Here is a 23,830-nt window from a genome sequence, read left to right as displayed (position 1 = left end):
ACCACAATCTTTATTACTAAACACTAATAATATGGTAGGCTAAAAAAAAATGTCCTCAAAGACTGAATCTCTAGAACCTGTGAATATTATCTGATTTGGCAAAGGTTTTGGAGATGTGACAATTATCCTGGATTATCCAGGTGAGCCCCAAATGGCATCTAAAGGATCCTTATAAAATATAGACACAGGGAATTCCATACATAGAGGAGAGGCAATGTAAAGATAGAGGAAGAGACTGGAATAATGTCATTATAAACCAAAGAAGGTCAGAAAGCCCCAGAAGCTACACAAGGAAAACAGCAGTTTTATACTAGACTGAAGTGAGCACAGCCCTGACAACACCTTGATTCCAGTGCAAGACTGATTATGGATGCTCCACTCCAGAACTCTAAGAGGACACATTCCTGCTGTTGCAAGCTCCAGGTCTCTAGTAATTTGTCACAATGGCCATAAATATAATACAATTAGCATGTCCAAATAAAAATTGACATTTATAAATTCATAACATTTACAATAGTTTAAAAAATGAAATATACATACACCTAACATAGCATGTATATGGTCTTATGTAACATCTACAAAACTCTGATGAAAGAAATCAAAGATCTAAATGATTGTATAAACACCTTATATTCATAGATTGAAAGACATAATAGCAAAATTACTGATTATTCTCAAATTGATCTATAGGTTCCACAAATTACCAATAAAAGTCCCAGCAGGACTTCTTTTACATACAAACTAGCTAATGCTATAATTAATATGGAGATACCAAGAAAAAAACCTAAAATAGCCAAAGCAATTCTGAAAAGGTGGAATAAAATGGGAGGAGTTATACTACCCAATTTTAAGACATACTATAGAGTTAACAGTAATCAAGACAGGATAGTATTAACAATGGTATAAACACATAGATCAGTAGAGTGAACCGAATATAGACTCTGGAAATAGATGCACACAGATACAGCTGACTTGACAAAGGTTCAAAGCAATTCAATGGAGAAAGAAAAGTCTTCCCAACATAATATTTACAATAGTTTCAAAAAATGAAATAGATATATACCTATTTCTTCAATTGTTGGAACAATTGAACAACTACAGACAAAAAAGTAAACTTTGATCTAAATGGCATACCTTGTAGAGAAGTAAGCTCAAAATAGACCATAGATCTAAATATAGAATGAAAAACTATCAAACTTTTAGAACATTCAACTTTGGGTTGAGCAATGAGTTCTTAGATATGGCACAAAAGTATAATCCATAAAATAAAAAATTCATAAACTGGATTTCATTAAAAACTTTTGCTCTATCCAGAGAAGGAAAAGATAAGCTACAAATTGGGGAAAAATATTTGTGAATCATATGTCCAACTTGAATGTGCAATAAAGAACTCTCCAAGTTTAACAATAAGAAAACAATATCTTTTTTAATGAGCAAAGGGCATAAAGATAGGCACTTCATAAAACAGAATGCAGGATGATAAGTAAGCATATGAAAAAATATTCAACCTAATCAACTATTAAGAAAACACAAATTAAAACCATGATGAGTACAAGCCCATTAGAATAGCTAAAATTAAAAATACTGACAATACCAAGGGCTATCAAGGATGCAGAACAACTAGAACTCTCATGTCTTGCTGGCAGAAATTAAAAATGGTGCACATTCCCTAGAGAACAGTTTTGGCAGTGACTCATAAAAGTCAACAAATGTTTACTGCAGTACACATACTTAGGTGTAGATGCCAGCAGACCTACACCTGAGTATATACCCTGGAGAAATAAATATTCATATAAATCCAACATTTATAACAGTTCTATTCATAACTGCAAAAATGGAATCAACTCAAATGTCCTTTAAATGGATAAACTATGGTATATCCATATAATGAAACAGTAGTTAACCATAAAGAGGAACAAACTATTGACACATAAACAGTTGAATGGATCTCAAAAGTATAAGTAAAACAAAAATTAGTCTCCAAAAGTCACCTACTATATGACATACTAACATCATTTACATGACATTTTTGAGAAGATAAAACTATAGGGATGGAAAATAGATAATCAGCAGTGAGGAATCAAGTTATAAGAAAGAGTTATTTTGAGTGATGGAACTGTTCTATATCCTGATAATGGCAATGGTTACACAAATATATACATATGTTAAAAATCACAGAATAAAGTATATTTTACTGTTGATACTTTTTAAAACAACAAGATTTCTTTTTAAATCGCAAACACAGCCAGGCATGGTGGCACATGCCTGTAATCCCAGTGGCTCTGGAGACTGAGCCTGGAGGATCTCAAGTTCAAAGCCAGCCTCAGCAAAAGTGAGGTGCTAAACAACTCAGTGAGACCCTGCCTTTAAATAAAATAAAAAATAGGTCTGGGGATGTGGCTCAGTGGTTGAGTGCCCCTGAGTTCAATTCCTGGTACCCCCCCCCAAAAAAAAACACACAATGGTTTCCCCAATAACCATTTGCTAAGTAAGGCATTACTTGGATAGGCATTTTTGCTGTCAGGTATTTTTATTAACGGTAATTATGATGTTTTCTTTACGCAGGGGTTCATTAACTACAGTTTTTAATTAAGAGTTTTATGTTTCTTCCTCTTCTTGCATTGCTTCTCAAAGTATTTTTGCTAGGAAATCTCCTAGAAGGAAAACAGTACCCTGAGAAAGGGGTCAGGGATTGGTACAGATTGGCCCTGGTTGTGAAAAATAAAGATGGTATGAATTATTAAAACAAGTAAGAGAATTATGCAAGTCTAGTGATGGACATGACCCCAGGGTCACCCACTAAGCCAGTTCACAAGCATTTCTATTAAACCCAGTTTAGAATGGGGATGGGAGGAGGAAGGTGGAGACGGTTTCCTCTCACATCATTTTTCAAGATGACATTCCATAATCATACAACTTATTTTTCCTTTTGTGACAAGCAGATTAAAACTGACCACCTCCCAAGAGTCTAGGATAGATGTAACCAAATACCTCCTCTGGGTGCAATCTGCACGAAAACATGGCTTTTGAAAGAAACCAACCAATATGCACATATTCTACTGGTTTAGTCACAGAAATTTAAACTTCATGGGACTTTTCTCTGTAGGTTCTGTGCTTTTCCACAATACAGGAAGCACCTCAAAATAAACAAACTTCACTGAAAACGTTGAGGAGTAAACTCAACATCTCCTTATGATGCAACAGAGAAAGATATATTTTCTCTGATATACTGGTAGCTTGGATCTTAGATCCTCATCTAGATGGAATCTTCCAGGACAGGGCCATACTCAGGGAACATCAATGCCCATCAGGCTTCCTATTCCTTTATCAAAATATTTTCGTAGGGAACAAGGAGAAACTTAAAAAGAAACAAATAACCCAATTTCTTTCCAGAAAGACAAACTGGTATCTATCTACTCATTTCTTTAAGACTTGAGGAGCTGCTTTAGCGATGAAAGAAACCAGTCCTTGGGGGTGCCACCCTGTCTCCTCCCAGCCACGTCTTCTACACCTTCATCTCTAAGAAGAGGCCCCAGATTGTCTGGTGCACTTTGAGACTTTATGGCATCTTCATGGTCACCAAGGTTGTTGGGAACACTACCGACTTTTAGTGAGGAGAAGCTAGAGAAGCCAACATCCTGCAAATATACATCACATTCACGTGTTCCACCAGACATACGAGCAGGTGAAAACCCTGCTCAGGACTAGAATCAAACACCATTTTACATCCAACTACATGTTGCATGGCTTTAATATATTGCATACTGTTGCATGGCTTTAATATATTGGCTTCTCTGGGTTTCACATCTGCAGATTCAACCCATCGAGGACCAAAAATCAAGGAAAAGAAACTGCATCTCTACTGAACTTGTATAAACTTTTTAATTTCATTATTCCCTAAACAATACATTATAGCAACTGTTTACATAGTGCTTACATTGAACTAGGTATTTAAGTCATTTAGAAATGATTTAAAGTATACAGGAGGATATGCATAGGTTCTATGCAAATACTACATCATTTTATATAACATCTGCAGATTTTGGTATCCTGGAGTAGGGGGTTGTCCTAGGACCAATCTCCTGTGGATTTGGAGAAACAAATGTGTTCTGAATTTTCCAGGCATGCAGCTATGTATATAAATCAAAGAAAGAATATAATTTGTTTTGTTCTGAACTCCTCAATTCCAGAAAACCATGTCACTGATGGCAACACTACCAATGACATTCGAGTCACCTGTATCAACCCATACTTATAGCTTGCCCACTGGTATAATTCTACAGATACAATCATCTGTCGGCTATATTATGCTCTCTACTATAATCATGCACACATTTTATGTACAAAATGTATATTTTACCAGAAAACCCTTCCATTTTATCTCTTTTTTAATGACAATTGGGCATTATATTATTTTTTTGAAATTACATTTCTAGGTAAATTATATTACCTAGGAATTTAATATCAGGCTAGTGAAGGGTTATGGGTATGGCAGGGTTGAAAGCCACTGCCTTCCATGATGAACCAAACTCAGAAAGGAGCCCTATGGATTTCCTGGCAGTAAGAGTTTGTTGGGTGGACATGTAGTTGGCTGCATGTTATGCAAGGTTGAATAATATAGATTAGACAGTGTGTGTAATCCAAATATAAATCAAAACTTATTTTAAATTCAATTTTATCTTAAATATGTCATTTTTAATTTCTTACATGACAATAGTGGAATGCATTACAATCATAATTATCCATTTTTAATATAAAAGTAACAGCAAAGATACTTAGAGGGCTTACTATGGGCCAGTCACTGAACTAAGAAGTCACTATAAGCAATAACGTTCTCTCATCACAACCACAGGACATAGGAAGCATTCTCTACTTTAAAAGAGAGAAAACTGAGGCTGGGAGGGGTTCAGTAACTTTTACAAGGCATACAGGGTGAAAACAGTCCTTTGCAGACCCCTGCTGGAGAAGGCTGTGCAAAATACTTGAAAAGACAGGGCCCCCAGGTGACACACACCCCAGTTCTCATTGAGGTCAGTTCTCCATATAAGAAATTGCCCTCTCTTTTCCTCCTGACCTGAGCACCAGCTGGCTCACCACCTCGTCTCTCCCCTATTCTGACCTTGCCCTTGATGCCATAAGGACTGGCCTGAAATAATGAAACTCATCCCTAATGATTTTTACTAGGTGAAACAGACATTGACATGTTCAATTGTAGTTCATTTAAAATTGATGGTCAAGATCTAAGTGGTAAACTTGGCAACCTATTAATGATTTATAACCCACCATTTGAAAAACACGGGGTAAGGTATTCTAGACAAATCAGCTGAAATAAGAAAAGCTTAATAAAAGATGGAGACCATATGTTCTATAAAAAATATTTGTGGGCTGGGGTTGTGGCTCAGCAGTAGAGTACTTGCCTAGCACATGTGAGGCCCTGGGTTCGATCCTCAGCACCACATAAAAATAAATAAATGATATAAAGGTATTGTTTCCATCTACAATTAAAAAATAAATATTAAAAAAAATGTATATCCTGCAAGAAAAGAAACAAACCAATTTATAAAACCTTTCCAGCAATTAAAACACTTAATATAAAGCAAAACCAAATCAAATGTGCTCTAGGGGAACCAGGAATGTACATACTTGCTAAAGATCAAGCCACAGAGGTTTCTGGGACTCTACCGGTCTGCTTTGATTGAGTGCCAACACTTTTCTTACATGACCAGCATGAGTCCCATTCTTGGAATCAACCAGCCTTTTTTATTTTATTACCCTTCCCACTTGTTGTACACCAACACTCCCTACTGGGTGTTGTTACAGAGCTGCTAGAATTTACCAGGTTACCAGGTTTTGTTTCTGGGGTATTAGAACTCTTCTGATACAAATTGTTGACTCTGAACCCTCCCACAAATCATTAATGGCCCCAAACTTTACATGCATAAAGAAAGATCCAAACCTTCTTTGAATAGTGGAGGGGTGGTCCTAGGTTTCAGCAGCCAAAGGACTGTGGTAACTGCACAGTTCTCATTTGTCAAGGCACAGGGCAGCACATCTGCTAATTTTCTGCCAGACCCGGCTTCCCCCTGGTGAAGGCTTAGCAGTCACCATTTAAGAGAGCATATTACCATTCTGACCACTTTAGATAATTTGCTTTCTAGGACTAGCTAACATAACTACTATTCATTCAACTGAGTTTTCTCCAAAAAAGCTCTGGGTCCTCTTGGATAAATTACTAACAGTACTATTTATTTCATAATTGAAGGTGGAAGAATGTAATTTTTGCAAGGTCTTTTAAGAGTTTAAGAGTTTTTGCCCCAATGGTTCCTCTTTGGTCACATAAAAGGACAGTGAAAAGCATGAACAACAAGTCAGTGACTTGGTGGAGACCTTGTTACTGGTCCTAACAGGTCTTGGAGCCCTCATATCACTAAACAGGAACGCTCTTGGGAAATGCTGTTCATGTGGTACACCTCATGGGCTGGGCGGAGGAGAACTGCCTTCAGAGGAAAAGCTGGAAATTAGTCACCATGAAGGATACCCTCTGTCAATGACAGAACATCCCATGACTAGCAGAAACAGAACATCCTGAATTTGGAACCAAAATGATTTAACCTTATTAAACTCATGTAAAAGACAAAACTGTCTTATGTAAGGCACGTTTCTGGGGAGGGGCATGGAGATGAACCATCTCACATCCAAAGACTCACTCAGCCCTAAAGCATGTAAATATCTAGTTTTCCCAGAATCACTGTTGAAAAAAATTCGTTCTCTCCCCACTGAATGATCTTGGCACCCTTATCACAAACCATTTGACAGTCTTGTGAGGGTATACTTCCTGGGCTCTCTGGTCAGTCTGTCTGTCTTTATAGCAATACCACACTGCTTTGTAACTGTAACTTTACAGTAAGTTTGGAAATCAGGAAGTCTATGTCTTTCAACTTTGTTCTTCTTTGTCAAGATTATTTTAGCTGTTAAGGGTGCCTAAAATCTTTTAAATCCTGTGGCATTTAAATCTATATTGCTTAAAATATGACCTTAAAAGTGGCCTATTCATAGTTCCCTGATTTGTGGAAGAGAAAATAAAACCAATTTTTGTAACAGGTCCAATGTATACAGAATGCCTCCTCTTAAATTTCAGAGCCAGACACAAAATCTTTCTTTTATACTGTCCCAACCCACCAATGTAAAATAGAATGTGTTTTATCTTAATGTATTAAATAATAAATAATACTTTATTATTAAATCAAAATAAAATAATTTAATTTTAGTTATAATTTAATTATCTTATTATGGCATTATAATTTATTATTTAATTTCTTTCTATTCTTTAGGAAATTCTTTAATTTTGCTAAGACTTTAAGAAATTAAAAATGAGTTTACAGCTAAGTGCATTGGTGCATGCCTGTAATCCCAGCTACTTGGAAAGATTACAAATTTGAAGCCAACCTGGGCAACTTAGAGAGACCCTGCCTGTCTCAAAATAAAAATTAAAAGGGGCAGGGAATATAGCTCAGTGATATGTCACTTTCCTAGCATGTGTGAGGTTCTGGGTTCAATCCTCAGCACTAGGGGTGAAGGGAGAGAAAAAGCATTTCTAAGAGAAAAAGCAAGTTTTAGAGCTAGTCAGACTCTAGAGGGTATCTGGTGTGACATCTCCATTTAGTCCTGTGAAATTGAAATGCTGTACCCGTTTAAGAGATCCTCATTTCTCTCTCTCCTCAGCCCCTGACAATCACCATTCTGCTTTCTGTCTCTACAATTTTAACTACTCTAGATACCTCGTATAAGTGGAATCATACAGTATGTCTTCTTAAGCTTATTTCACTTAGCACATTATCCTCAAGTTTTATCCAGGGTGTATCATGTGTCAGAATTTGTTTTTCAAGGGTAAAAATAATATTTCTTTGTATTATATAATAATTTTACTCAATCATTCATCCATCAATGGACACTTAGGTTGCTTCCATGTTTTAACTATTGTGAATTAATGTTGTGTGCAGATATCTACTTTTAATTATTTTAGATATATACCCCAAAATGGAATAGCCAATTATGTGGTAAGTCTATATTTAATTTTTTGAGGAATCACCAGAAATTTTCCACAGTGGTTTACTATTTTAAAGTTCCACCAGCGCTTGTTATCTTCTGGTTTTGATAGTCACCATCCTAATAATGTGAGGTGGTATCTCATCGTGGTTTTGATTTGCATTTCCCTGATGAATAATTATACTGAGCATTTCCTCATGTGCTTTTGCTCATTTATATATCTTCTTTGAAGAAAGGTCTCTTAAGTCTTTTGCCTATTTTGAATCATGTTTTTATTTTATTTTTGTATTGTTTTGAGTTTTAGTTCTCTTTATACTCCGGATAGTAATCCTTTATCAAGTAAATTATTTGCAAATACTTTCCCGTTTTATGGATTACCTTTTTTTCTGTTGATAGTCTTTTGATGTCCTAAGTTAAAAAATAATTTTATAAAAAAAATTAATAATAATTTTATAGAGTTCAATTTGCCTCACATAGTTTGGCAGCATCTAGTGAATTAGACCTGGCAATTCCACTTAAAGAGAAATTTCCACCCATGTTCACAAGGAGACATTTATCAACATGAGTAATCCTATAAAGAGAAAAAAAATCAAGCTGCATGATTATATATACTAGGTCATACCATTTGTGTAAAGTTTTAAAATACAGGAAACAATAATATGTATAGCTACGCCCAAACATGATAAATGTGTAAAAACATGAGTGGAAGAACACAAGTTTTAAGGAGTGGTCACCTCTAGAGAGAAAAAGAGGGAGAATGGGGAATAGGAAGAGTTAGAATGTACTGGAATAGACCACTTGTCTTCACTAGCTTCTTATAGGCAATTTCATTTAGTATTAGGCATGCAGTAGGTACTTGTTCAGTGAGTGAGTGAGTGGTGAGTGGGTTTGAGTGAATGAATGAACCTATACCACAGCATTAATTAAATATCATCTAAATGTAGATGACTTCCAAATTTAAATCCCCAGCACGAACCTGTCCTCCTGGCTTCAAACTCAAAAAATCAAGAGTTAGCCAATCTCTCAGCTCTCTAACAGTCTTATCAGACTCTGGTCTCCTCCACTTACACTACATTTCTCTCTGATCTTTCATCTTTCAGCAAATGAAACCACTATTCACTTAGTTGGTTGCTCACAGAAAAAACCTAAAAATCTTTCTCTTACAGGAGATTTCATTTTCCAGCCTATTGCACTCAGCTGAATTCTTTGATACAGGCCCCTGCACTTCTCAGCTCTCCAAAAGTTGTCTCAGCTATTTCTAAGCTATGTCAAATCTTGTGGCCAGACTCCAAATTCTGAGCTGGTGTGGCCTGCGATCCCAGAGTAAGCAGGCACAGCAGTCCACTGAGCTGTGCAGCACAGGCTGGCCCTCTGAGACACAGCTGCACATGTCTTGGTCTCCAAATACCTCCTATAGACCTGCACTCCCCTGAAGAAGGGTTTGTGGTAGCCACTTCAGACAATTCCTGTTGGACAGTGCCACTTCTCTGTCTTAGAGGAGCAAGATTGCTATTGTTGATAAGATTTCTGAAAATTCAAAAAGTATCACTCCTGCCCTTCTCTAGGGATAGACAAAATATGATTTGTTCTTAGACAATTTTAGTCCACTAGCTCAGCTTCTAAAGGAAATGCACCATCTTATCATGAACTGACCCACAGTGGAGTGGTCATATAAGAGGCTATTCTACACCACATATTTCCAAATGATGTGCCATGGAAAGGTTAAAAGGTGTGCTGAGATATTGATCCCTTCAGTCCTTGAGGTGCCTCTGTCTTAGCTCTTGAAGTGACCAGAGCCCCAGGTGCCTAGAGTCACACTGGTCACCCCTCCTGCTTTGGATCCCACCTAGGTTCACCCTTATGTACGGGTACAAACATCAATCTCAGAAATGATGAAGGTTGGGAAATACCATCTTAGAGTCTAACTTAAAAGCTGAATGGAAATTTTTCAACAAGTAGAAACCTTGTCTCATTTTTTTCTGCTAAGAAGTCCTCATAAGTGTGAAGGCTTGAACTAGATGCAAGAGGCTGGGTAACTCAAAGGTGGATCCAGTGGTTCCTACAGAGAGAAATGTGTGTGTGCAGAGGTATGGGTAAGAGTGGTTGCTACCAGCATGTGATCAGCTTTGCTGAGTTAGACCCAGCGAGATGTGACCAGAAGCTTGGATCTTTGACTTTCAGCCTCAAAAACTGCGAGCTAAATAAACCTCTTTGCTCTATTAAGGACCCAGTCTGAAGTATTTGTTATTTCCTTCAATTCACTATCACATGACAGAGCATGGAAATCTCTCACCACCCTGCATGTACAAAAAATATAATACAACTAACATCACTCAATTATTATATGACTCTTTACCATGTTAACACACACACACACAAACACACACACACAAAGTTTCAACTCAAATCCTGATGTCTATGCTTTGGGACTTATTTTTTACATAATTTAAAAATGTATTTTAAGATTCCAGAAGAAAAACATTTTTATTAATTATATGTGGTTTGCCTATTAGTTAAGGTAAGTGTCTGGGCCTGGTCTATATTCCTCAAAAACGAATGCAAGCAACAACAACAAAAAAACTAACCTAGGCATATATACACAATAGAATATTACTCAGCAATAAAAGACAATAAAATCATGGCATTTGCAGGTAGATGGATGGAGTTAGAGAAGATAATGCTAAGTGAAGTTAGCCATTCCCAAAAAAATAAATGCCAAATGTTTCTTTGATTTAAGGAAGCTGATATATAGTGGGATAGGGAGCAGGATCATGGGAGGAACAGACCAACTCTAGATAGGGCAGAGGGATTGGAGGGGAAGAGAGGAGGCATGGGGTTACTAATGGTAGTGGAAAATGATGATCATTATTATCCAAAGTACAGGTATAAAGACATGAATTGGTGTGAATATACTAAGTATGCAACCAGAGATATGAAAAATTGAGCTCTGTATATGTAATAAGAATTGTAATGCATTCCGCTGTCATATATATATATATATATGTATATATATAATATATATATATATAACACTAACCTAGACTATGAGAAAAAATATATACTAATGCTCAGAGGATAAAATGCTCACTCCTAGTAAATGAATAATCTCTGATCACTGTACTTCCACATATCTCTGGGAATGACATCTGAAACTGTCTTCAATAAAACTGTAGTTGTATATTTGAAATGCTGTAACTAAACTCTCTGATCAAGAATCTGTAGCTTTGCAGTAATGTCAAAAGCCCAGGAGGTTGTGAATGACTCATAATGTCCCACAGCTTTGTGAATGACTCCATGTCTAAACCCACACTTGGCAGTAAAACAAAGAGCAATATAATAAGCATTTTATACCATTTTGAAAGCAAACATTTAACTTTCACTGTATAAAAAAAAGAAGTACATTCACTCAGAGTTTAATTTTCTGACTAGCAAAATACATTCCTTTGTGCTATATTAGTTCTTATTATCCAAGTTGACAAGGTCACAGAACAAAATTTTTCCTCCTTAAAGGAGCTGCATTAAATATAAATTGGGTTCTTGAAACCTGGCTACAGATGAACGTTTTCCTTTCAGTAATGTGGAATATAAATTTTCTAGATCAATGTTTCTCAAACTTTAATGTGCACATAAGCCATCTATGATTCTCAGTGAGAAGGTGGCTAATGGGGCCCTAGATGTTGTATTTTTAACAGTCTCTGGGCAATACACAGGCTGGTTGTCACAGACCACTCTCTGGTCAGCCAGGATACTTTCAGGGCCACAAGCCTCTAGATTGCTGCTGTTGGTGAAAAGGAAAAGTTGAAGCAGAATCACACACTTGGGTCTCTTTCAAGTTCTAGAATTCCATAATTTCAAATTGATTTCCTTAGTCTATTTCATGACTACATTTCAATCAAGAAAGGCAATATAAAATTAGAAGTGTATTTCATCTTACAAAAATAAATGGTTATTTAAAAATAATTAATAAATCATGATTCACTTGAATCATGTTCTTAGTTCTCCAGGGACACATAAAATTTAAAGAATTCTGGTTTTCTACTAAGCAAAGAATCCAAATGCGCTTATTTCAACAGACTAAGTTTTCATTTATGAAGTTTTTGTTAGCGGAGAACACCACTGTGACATGAGAATCTACTACTTCTGTTAAAATTTGCAAGAGGAGAGTGTTGAGATGTTGGCTAAGTTTATAAAGGTGGGGCAAAATTCAGACATCGCTGGTTTTTAGGAAGTGAACCCAGTAAATGGAGGAACACCCATGTACACTTTTCCAGTGATGGAGAGGACACACACAGCTTATTTTTTCTACTTAACTGAGTGAATCTCAAATTAGATTCACTTTGGGTGGGAAAGAAGACTGTCAAAAATTTCAGTTTGGTTCCTACCTCATAGATTTTGATTGAAGTTGTCTGATTGGGACCAGACTGTGAGTACTTTCCTGCCAAATACCAAAAGGTCATTCTAGAAAGTTGTATCCAACATAGCCAGTAAGTAGTAGGTTGATCTCAAGTAAAAATATGGAATCTGGAAGATCTCAGGATATGAGCAATGTACCTTATTCTATATAAGCCTTAACTATGAATATAATCCTCTCCTGATTAAAAAATACATCAGGCAAAATAATAATGACTTTTTAATGAGCTGGCTTATATAGAATACTCTTAATTTTCTTTAATAGGCCTTTTAAATTAAGGTCCTCAGAAACATTAAAGTCCCTGTAACCAAATGTCATGCTTTCAAACAAAAGTCTCAGATGATAAGCTGATCAAGCAAGAGGAAATTTAACAAGAAGGAAATTATCCTCCAACAAGAGGAGAAAATCACCAACACCACACAATCCCCAAACAGAGGAAAGTGAAAAGGAGTTAAAGGTTTTAATCAATCAAGCTAAATATGAATTAACAGCATAATATGAATATCAGCAACTATATACAAAAGTAGGTTGCATCAATGGACATGGAGTTGTCAGAAAAACAGACCTAACAGATTCGCTTGACTTTGCATTTATCAGACTATACCTCAAAAACTGCTTAGTTCCAATACAACAGTTATAGGATCTGATTTGACTCTGAACAGTAACAGGATCTGGTTGGTCTTTGAATAGTGACCATGTAGTTCTGTTCTGCTCTGGGGAGCCCTCCAAAACTGGGACATGGTCAACGTCACTTGTGAAGTACGTGGTAAGATACCTGTCTTTAAAAAAACTTCAAACACCCAAATTATTTATTTATTTGAGGGCTTCTGAAGTTGAAGAATATTGGTGGTAGCCTAATTCTAAATTTCCCCCGGAAACTCCAAGAACAACTGGACACAGGCCTTCAGCTTTCCTTGAAAACAGAGAACACTGTTCAAAGAATTTATAAGAAGAAGAAAAATATATACACATTCCAATTCCAGCTTGTGGCTGGAAAAGTGGGGAAGGGAGGCTGGAAGGACCCTATGGACATGGGTAGGGTGAGAGGGCAGGACTTGGGAAGCTCAGACAGCATCACCTCAGAAAAAGAAAGGGAAGCCATAAATGCCACATGAGACCCTGGTAGTTCATAGCCCTTGCTACCTAAAAGGGGGCCCAGACTCTATGAGTCAGCAAGTGGTAGCCTTGAAGGAGCAGAGCTCAAGAGGGTGAATCAAGTACATCTAATATAATATATCATTAAAATAAATGTTGCCTGTTATTATTTTTAAATGTCACTATTAGATAATTTTTAAAATGTACGTGGCTTGCGTTATATTTCATTGGACAGCACTAGCCTAGGGGGAAAATCAGAAAAAAAGAAGGAGCCACCTAGCTATTAGACTTGATTGAACATTGGAGCAGCCTGTCTCAGGAAGTATATTAACTATTGTTATTCAGAAAATATAATACTATGACTTCTGCTTCTGGCCAGGATGGAAAAATATTGATAGACTTCCCGAACACCTTAAACAACTAGGAAAGTACATACTATATATATCACAATGGGTTTTATATACTGTTCAGAAAGCAATTAGGGACTGTGGTTCCTGAGAAAAGGAAAATGAAGAATGAGAGCCCTATAATTATACCAGTGTACTGAAAGAACCCAAATAGACCAGTGGTGCCACTAAGTTGAGGAAACTGAGACTGGGATTATTAAAGTTAAAGAAGCCAGAATTTATGAGGCAAAATACTGGGAAGAAGGAAAAAGAAAGCCATGGAGAGAGGGAGAGAGTGAGAGAGCATGAACCAGAGATTGTAGTGGGGTTCTCTTCAGTCTTTAGCTGAGTACTGATCTGTGAAAAGTATGAAGAAACTACTTGAGGGCAGAAAACAAATGACCCAAAAGACATGGACAAAACAATTCCCAGAGCTCATACTGGGTTGGCCACTTGTTGTCTTGTCAATGTCTAGAGTAAAAAGAATTCTTACTACATGGGCAATTGGGAGAATGTTAAGAAGGACTAAAGACTATTTTGCTTTCATCTTAACAGAACTTAAAAGAAAGCCATACAAAGAACAACCTTACTAAAGTAATTTAACTACATACAAAAGCAAAATCCAACACTATTTAAACGAACATAACACAATCCAGCATTCAACAATGTAAAATTCAAAATGTCTGGCACCCAAAAGGAAATTACAAAACTTGCAAGGAAGTTGGAAAACATGGCCTATACCCAGGAAAAAAAATAACTAACATAAATAGACCCAGAAATACCAAACATGATAGAATTTTTACAAATATATTAAAATAGCTATTGTATATATGCTTTATATATTCAAAGAGGTAGAGAAAATTTGAAACATAATAAGGACAGAAATGAAAGATTTAAAAAGACCAGAATGAAATTTATAGAGATAAAATATTTGAAATAAAATATTATACTGAAAACGAATAGAATGTCAATGACTTGTAGGCCAATACAAATGGTAATTGAAGTTTCAAAAGAGGATGAAAGAATACAGAAGAAACTTTTAAAAACTTTCTTAAATTTGAATTCAATAAAAGCCATAAATCCATAGTTTCAAGAAGCTCAACAAACCCTAGCCACAATAAACAAAAAGAAAAATACACAAGGACACATCATAGTCAAATTGCTAGAATCAATGTTGCAGAGAAAACTCACAAAAGCAGCCAGAGGATAAAGTTAAGAAGTTAACAGACATATCACCAACAGCTGATTAACAGCTGTGCAGTACTGCAAGAAGAAACAGACAGAAGGAGAGAAAGGAAAGAATGATGGGAGGGAGACTAATGTGATATTCTAAACCCAGCAAAACCACATTTTTTAAATGAAGGAAAAAATACTTTCAGAAAAACAAAGCTAGTAAAATTAATTGCCAGAAAACCCGTGGTACCAGAAATGTGTGTTTTCATGGGAGAAAAGGACAGGAGAAAAATAATACCAGATAGACACTTACACAAGAAATGAAGACAGGCAGAAGTAAATCTGTAGGCAAATATAAAAAACATTACATTTTTTACCACCTTAGAAAATAAGAGGAGAACATGATTTACCCACACAGATAGGAAATGGACATATGTATGTAGAGGCAATGGTTCCCATGAAGACAACTTCCTCCAGTGGGCATTTGACAAGTGGATACAGTTTTGGTTGTCACAACCAGTGTAAATGCTATTGTCATCTAGTGGGCATCCTACAATGAACAGGACAGTCCTAACAATAAAAAATCATCCATCCTCAAGTGTCACCAGGGCCCTGAGCTAGAGGCAGGCCTGCAGAGTTAAAGGCTGCCTCAAAGAAGGGAGGCTCAGCCTGACTGCTAAGATACAGTCTCTGTGGAGACCAAGGACCAGGAGGGCTATTGTCTCCATGGTGACTAAAAAGAGCAGACGAGGGGCTGGGATTGTGGCTCAGCGGCAGAGCGCTTGCCTCGCACAGATGAGGCACTGGGTATGATCCTCAGTACCACATACAAATAAATAAATAAATAAAGGTATTGTGGCCATCTACAGCTAAAAATAAAAATAAAAAAAGAGCAGATGAAGCAGTGAATGCAGCACTTGCAACACTCGTCTCCCTAAACCTTCTGTAAGCTTCTGGGCAAGGTGAGGCCTGGCTCCAACTCCTTTCCTAGGGTAGGGCTACCTTCTAGAGCACCCCTCATGCTCTAGAATCCCAGAAGAGGCCAGTTTTCTCATCAGACATCTAGATAAAGTGTTTCAAGGCCCTCCAATGGGCTGCAGCTCATACAAGGACTCACAGCCTGAGAGAAACGAGTATCTGGGATTGTGGGAAGAACAGGAAAGAACAACTGCAATCGAGCCGTGCTTGGAAACTGCGAAAGGTATGCTTCCACAGCTATAACACCACCACTGCCATTTACTCTACCTCACAGTTTCAATAGTTTTTCATGTAGAACATTTTTTCCTCATCACAGTCCTTTAGGAAAGGAAGGATAACCTTCCTTCATTAACCCCAATGAGAAAACAGTTTAAAAAATTTAAAGACTTTTTCAAGATTTCCTGTCTAAGTAAGTGCTTGGGACTCTGAACCCTCTGATTAGTAGTGTGCCTCCTGACCTAGAAGAAATGTGGATCCTCTTCTTGGGCCTGGAACCAGGCACACAAGGAATGCCCTGTGGGTGGTGTGGTGCTTAGAACCCCTGGGAACCAAGGCTCTGTACGCCTGTGGTAGGGAGACACACAATAATTCCTTCTCTAAGTCTTATCATGGACTGATGGGAACTGACTTGCACAGAGTTGAAGAGAGGCAGAACTGACTTGTCCCTTCTCCAGAGGGAGACACAAATGCTCTTATGCATGAGCGCATGTGTGCGCGCGCGCACACATACACACACACACACATAATTCTCAAATGACATGAAGAGGAAAAACAATGGCAACAGAAAGCTTCAAAGGGCCATGTTTGTTTCAGGCTAACTCTGCAACCTCATGCAGTTTAATCATTTCCTCATTCCTCTTTTTTGCTGGGCAGCCAAGATCCTGGGGCCCTCCCAGCAGCCTGGATTTCCTCACATTCTTCAAGCCATCTCACATCCAGGTTAAGAGGGTAAGTAGATTTCTGTGTGGAAGCGACCATAAAATTGTTACATAGATGTAGCTACCATGAAGGGCCAGTTCTAACATTAAGCCAAAGTCCCCTTTTTGGCCAGGCCTCAATAGAGGGCTCTGGGGATACTTCATTGGTTCCATCCTAAGCTAATTCCTTTTCTTTGATAGACATAACCACATTTCCAGGTTCACACTAAAAATATATTACAGAAGCATACCAGTTACTTGGAGCCATTGTGAGTCCAAGGCCCATTAGAAATGACAAGGCTCACTCAGGTTGGGCCTCCAGAGCATGGACTGTGGAGTTGTGTGAAGAGTGTGTGCCCAGTGCTACTCTCCTTGAATCTCCTGAGCCCTTTCATGTGGCAAGGAAACTTTGAAAGAACACAGCCCCTTTGAAAGCCCAGAGCTCCTCAGATGACATACTTGGCTATTCCCAAAACAGAACTTGGATCAAGTCATCTGTGTGATAAATCATTCAGAAACTAAAGCCCACATTAGAGATCAAAATGGAAATGTTTTAAAAACTAATTTCTTATACTCTCTGCTACAAACTGAATGCATTTTCAGGAATAAGGTTTCTTTTGTGTTACATGAAGCTCTCTTCTAAGACTTATGTAGTGGGGATAGGGAGATGAACACAGGATGTGGCCACAGAAAATAGTGGGAGATCAACAGGGACAGTGTTGGTCAGCATGGAGTCTCCCCACACCTGTTTTTACCAATCTTTCTGGCCCAAGAGCCCACTAATAAAACTTTTACATCCTGGCGTAAATGTGTAGATTTATTAACAAGCCATGAATTGTGCCTGTGCCCCTTGTGAAAAGCTCAAATTCCATATGACATCTGTGTGTGTATGTGTGTGTGTGTGTGCACTTGTCTGTCTCTCTACTAATAAAATGAAGATGATCTATTTTTTTCAGGATTATATAAAGATGCATTCCATTTTTGTGAAGTGATTTTTCAAATCATGGGTGCAAGAAATATCGGAGCTTTTCTAATTTCTTTTTACTTGGATCTTCCCCAACCTTGCCCTCATTTCCAACAACAATAAGATCTGATCAGTGGCTCAGAAGCCATCTTAGCCACCATTTGGGAAAGAGGAAAGAAAGGCAGGATTTAAATGCCACAGAGGTCAAGGAAATGCTTGCATTAGGCTGCTTTCCTCTGAAGCAAGTTCCTTCGTTTGACAACTGATCAGCTGACTTTCTACTGGTCAAATGACTTGACCAGTCCATTGTCTTCAAAGAACTGGCATTTTGAAAACCATTTTTAGAAAACATCTCAGACAAGAAATTTAAGAGTGTGCAAAAGGAAGTGACAAAGCAAGAATGTAACAAAGCAAGTATGGCAAATCATTCATGCAATCAAATAATTCATTGACAATTGTAGAAAAGTGAGGATGGCTGTTTTTAAATGGACCCCTAGGGACCAAAATCTCCTTAGGGTAACAGTTCTCATACCTATTTCCATACCTATTTTCAAGAAACAAGTGGAGTAAAGAAAGTCAAAATGAAATATTTACTTTCTTTAAAAAAAAAATACTGATTTAATCTTTTTCTCTCACAGGTCTGTTTGCTGGAATTAAAAGCTGATGAGACACACTCGTGTCCCTAGCTGCAGAGAGGCACTGCAACTCCTAAATGTGGTTATCACATCACTGTCCCAACACACTAGAAAGAGGAATCATTTTAGAATAAAAAAAAAAGCAACAGAATCTCCAAATAGCTTGCACAAAGATATTGAATATCCAATTATAAGAGGAATGCAGGACAATGTTATCCTGGGGTAGGGAAAAGATATCCGACTGGAATTCAGATCAATGTGCATGCCCAAGTTCTGATCTGAATGACCCTGGAACACCCCCCACCAGCTCCATGTCTCTGTTTACTTGTTCAACAGATAAGCCCTCCTTGCTGACCTGCCTCCACCTCAAGATAAATTCGTGCAGCTGGGTCTTCTCTGGAGCACTCATCTGGGTGTTCTTTTAAACTTATGGATCCAATATGGAGGCCTCCAGGTCAAGGACAAAGTAACAGTAAGTCCATGAAAGCAAGAGAGCTAGGAAGAGGTGGGTTTACTTATGAAACCTGCCTCTCACTGATAATACATTTTTTTTTTACTTTTATTATCTTAGAGCCATGAAGATGATTGTCTTGTTAACTTTGACTTCTTTAAGCAGCTCTACCCTTTCAGAGTCAGTTTATAATTGTTTTAAGCCAGAGAATCCCCAAATGGGATAGACTTTATGCGATTTTCTAGAATGCCTTGTATGAAGAGCAGGAATTAATTTATCAATTATTAATTGATAACAAAGATTGGTAAGCAAAGTCAAAGATTGTGGAATTTGTGAGTTGAGCATAAGCTATACTAAATACACATTCAGAAAAATACATAAACACATGCAAGGGCTGGGGTTGTGGCTCAGTGGTAGACAGTTCACCTAGCATGTGTGACACCCTGGGTTAGATCCCCAGCAACACATAAAGATAAATAAATAAAGGTATTTTGCCCAAAACAAAAAAACACTCCTGCAAAATATGTATTACTTATATTTTGAAGATATACATTCACAGGTACTGAACTACTAGGAAAGAAGAAGAGCACAGCGTTACAACCTGGGCTCTGAAGTTTCTGGTTTCATGAGTGTGAATCCTACTACTGTGTCTCCTTGGGCAAGTCATGTAACTTTTTCACCCATACTCACTCTCTTCCTGTATAACAGAGGGGTGTTGACAGTGGCTTCACCATGAAACTTAAAGCCAGCACGCATTCACATATGTGGATGTGAGTGGCATGCTCAAAACAATAATAAGACCTTGAGGAGAGGAGCCAGGTGTCATGGTGGGCCATTTAATGGTCTCTTCCAGCTTTAAACTCTACAAGGATTCTATTTAGTAGTGGAGCTGAATGTAGAGTGTAGAAGTATACTCAGATTTGAAATTCTCTAAGCCAGTAAACATGAGCACATTTATTTTTTGCCATTATAAGTTTATAAATTCCACTGTTTCTTGAAGTAAATTATCAAACTAGTTAATCTGCATAAATATTCAGGAATATAGAAATATAAATCAAGAGCACTTCTATAATACTTTATTTTAATCATCAGCCTTTATAACATTTTAATGAAATTTTCATCCAACCAAGTACAGTTTTTATATCTGCTAGTACTGACTAACAGTGTTCTTAGGATGTTACAGATTTTGTATTTCTTCTCTAATATGCTGACATTTGAAAGAATGTGTCAAAAAGGATCATACAGAACATGAGTCATGAAAATCAACTGGCAGAAGACAACTTTGAAAACTGTCATTGGAGCCTTTGGCTGCCAGCCATAGATTCTAACACCTGACATCAGCTGCTGCACTGTCTAAAATGAAGAGCTTTGATGAGAGCCAACTGCCAGACAACTTGTTATTTGCAGCAGGATCTTTGTAATTCAGTAGAAGAAACCTGCTTAAGAAGTAATGAGAATGATAATATCAGCTAATGTTTATTATCTGCTTACTACGTGCCTGATGATGTAGGAAGGGCTTTATCCTAAAAGGCAGGTACTGAGGTAATGAGTAGAAGTCATACACCCAAGATCACTCTTCCAGAAATGGGAGAGCAAAGGTTTGAATCTGCCTGGAGCCTGTATTCTTAGCTACCTAATTGCTTTATGTGGCAGTGATTTGGGATTAAAAACAAAAGTAAACTAAACAAAAAAACCCAAGAAAATTTTTTTTGTGCTTTTAAAAAGTTCAAAAAGTAAGTTAAGGGATATGTGCTCTGTTTTAAACTATTGTTTTGATTACTTGGTTTGTTTACTATTTTTGACTCCATGAAAGTTTTTAAATTAATTTTCTGGTTATTAAATTTTTGTCCTTAATTCAAATGAGAAATAATAAAAAAGGTGAAATATTACAAGTTAAAAGACTCAAGTTCTAGTTTTGGCTTTGCCAAAAATCCTTATAAATTTGTCCAGGCCTCAGTTTCCTCATGTTTATTACCATGTTCCTTTCTTTAACTAAGCTAGTGCAGGGTATGCAAAGTGTCATTCTATGAAGTTAAGAGATGCTGCCTGGTGAGTTGCAGATGGCTGGGGCACATTGCCAAGGGGCTAGTGTCTCCACCCCAGCTTTAATGGCTGTATGCGCCAGCTCCCCCTGAATGACTTGGCTCTTCACCAATGTAAGAAGTCACAGAGACATGCTTGAGTTGGCCAGGACCCAGTATGATATTTAAAAAGAAGAAAAAAAAAAAGCTTAAGGATGATCAAGTTCTCTTAAGTAATATTAAACAAAAGCATACTATGTTCCTTCTCATTTCCTCTCAAAGCACTTCTCATGTTTGCAAAGAGCATGACAAGATGAATGTGTCAGCTTTTCATGTTTCCTGATGTGATGTGTGGGTTGGTAGTTCATCACAAAATCACCCACTTTATAGGAATCACATTTCAGAGCCAAGCCTTGTCCTCTGATATCACAGTGATATTCAAAACAAAAGCAAAGAGTGGGAGGCCTTAATTCATCATATATATATACCAGAACTCCATTGTTTAGGGAAAATAAGATGTAACATTGCAGAAAAATGCTACTTTTATGAAGTATAATCATTTTGTTCTTCTTAGTCTGCTGTACAAATTCATGGAGATCATAACTGATAATATAATAGCTTATAATTTTCCACCCAAAACAATATTGTTTGTTTTCCTCAAATTACTTTTTCATTTGTATTTCTAAAATTATTTACTTAGAACCTGCCATGTATAAGAAATTGAAGGCCAAATTCTCAATCTCTGTCATAAGATTTACCAGAAATTTTTGGAGGCCTATGAACTTCTGCAATTCCATTTTTAAAGTATCCAAGAATAGTCCCCTTAGTAACAAGTGGAGTTGCATTAAATGCTACATACTTTTAAACAGAGTTGAAAACTGATTTACTTGTTCCTCTAAGAATTTCAGCTCCTGCCTCTACCCTTCTTCTTTCCTTTGCAATGCAACAACGCCTTCAAATACCATTCTTTAAAAGGAGGCTTTATGGCTTTGGAGGAATAAGCTGATTTCACAGCCAGTTTTGCCACTGCTGTGGAAAACAGAGTGCATATGCAAGCCAGCTGAAGTCATACGAACTACAAGGATTAGGGCTGTGGGGCCCTTCGCCACTGCTGTCAAATTGCAATTGGAAACAGCTTTCCCAAAGTACAGCATAAGAAATCAGGGATTCTTGTCCATGGCTTGCCAGACTGCTAGGCTTCTAATCGGGCCTGGCATGACCCTTTATAGATCAGAAATGTGAAAATCACAACAAAACCAAACTAGAGTATCTTTTGGCTTCCAAGATTTGCTCTCCCTGGGTCCCTTCCAGGACTGTAATTGTTGTCACTCACCAGTTACTAAGGGGCTAGTTTCTGCGCGAGAATAGGAGGTCCAGGAAGGCTTGATCCAATGGAATTACAGATTCAGCTCAGGGCCCTCCCTCTAACCCAACTACAGGATATGCAAATCATCTAGCTGTTCAAATTCTTAACCTTATCTCAGTTACTGCAACTTTATTAGACACTTGGACATAAGATAACCTTTTCACAGATCATAGTAAAACTATTTAGATTTTTCATGAGCTAGAACCATTCAATGGAAGTTTCTTTTCTTGGCACTCCAACTTGAATGAAAGAGTCCCCTCTCTAGGAAACACACTTGTATCAGTAGTAATTTAGTTTAAAAAAAAAAAACAACTTTCAGATTTTTAAAAAAATTAATCCAGTGGTATCTCAATTTCCTATATCTCTGTCTAGATCCAAGAGTTAAGATGGCAAAAAAAAAAAAAAATCAGGTTAATTTTTACAACATTCATTTTGCCTGTCAACTCTTCAGTCATCTTTGAGACTCATATAATAAAATGGAAAAATGAATCAATCAGAGGTTTGAGCCAAAAAATTAAACTTATTTGACTGTTTCCAGCCTACATGTAGCATGCAAGTTATCCATGATGTTTGATACTATTGCTATACACGGATGGTAACACCCAGGATGGGCCAGCTGCAACTTTCAACTTGAAGCATGGCTAACTGACACTTCTTCAGATGTGTGATATCTAGACAAAGAAGGAGTGGGATCTCATTTTTCCCCTTATTTTAAAAGTGCAACTCAAACTCCATCACTCAGTGGAACTTGCCCTGGTCCCTTGAGTAAATGAATTTCTCTTTTATCTTTTCTTTCACAGAAAGATTCTGGAACCTCTATTTAGCACAGGATATTCTATATATTATGTTTTGTTGACAGTAGGTGAATATTCCTCCAGTAGATACGGACTACTTCCCTAAAGCCAGTGATTGTGCCTTATTAATTTCTGTAGTCCTTTTCTCACACTGTTCTGGAATTGAAACCCACACCTAATTCAAAACAAAACAAAATCTTCTATTGTCTAAAAGGTATTATAAATTTGTTATTACAGTCATGTGCTACATAACCACCTTTAGTCAATAAGGAACCACACGTATGATGGTGGTCCCATGAGAAAATTTCCATTACCTAGTGACATTATAACCATTGTGACATAATAGCACAATAGAGGCTCACATGTCTGTGGTGATGCTGGTGTAAACAAACCTATTGCACTGCCAGTCACATAAAAGTATAGTACAGACAATTATGGACAGTACATAATACTAGAGAATGATAATAAATGACTAGGCGATTATTTTTTATATTTACTATTCATTTTGTAATTACTTTATAGGGTATTCTTGATACTTACTAAAACAAGTGTATTATAAAACATTGTGCTCTGTTCTGCTGGTAACAGCTTCA

The 23,830-nt window shown here is 37.2% G+C and overlaps 1 protein-coding gene across 1 annotated transcript in view; it reads right to left on the bottom strand.

Moving 5' to 3' along the window:
• The window catches only part of LINS1 (lines homolog 1), a 154,802-nt gene that overhangs the window by 5,392 nt on the left and 125,580 nt on the right, over positions 1–23,830 (bottom strand). The gene's annotated exons all lie outside the window — the stretch shown is intronic.

Source organism: Spermophilus citellus (assembly GCF_964194105.1).
Source record: "Spermophilus citellus genome assembly, chromosome: 4".
NCBI classification, from domain to species: domain Eukaryota; kingdom Metazoa; phylum Chordata; class Mammalia; order Rodentia; family Sciuridae; genus Spermophilus; species Spermophilus citellus.
This window is presented reverse-complemented; position numbering and strand designations above follow the sequence as displayed.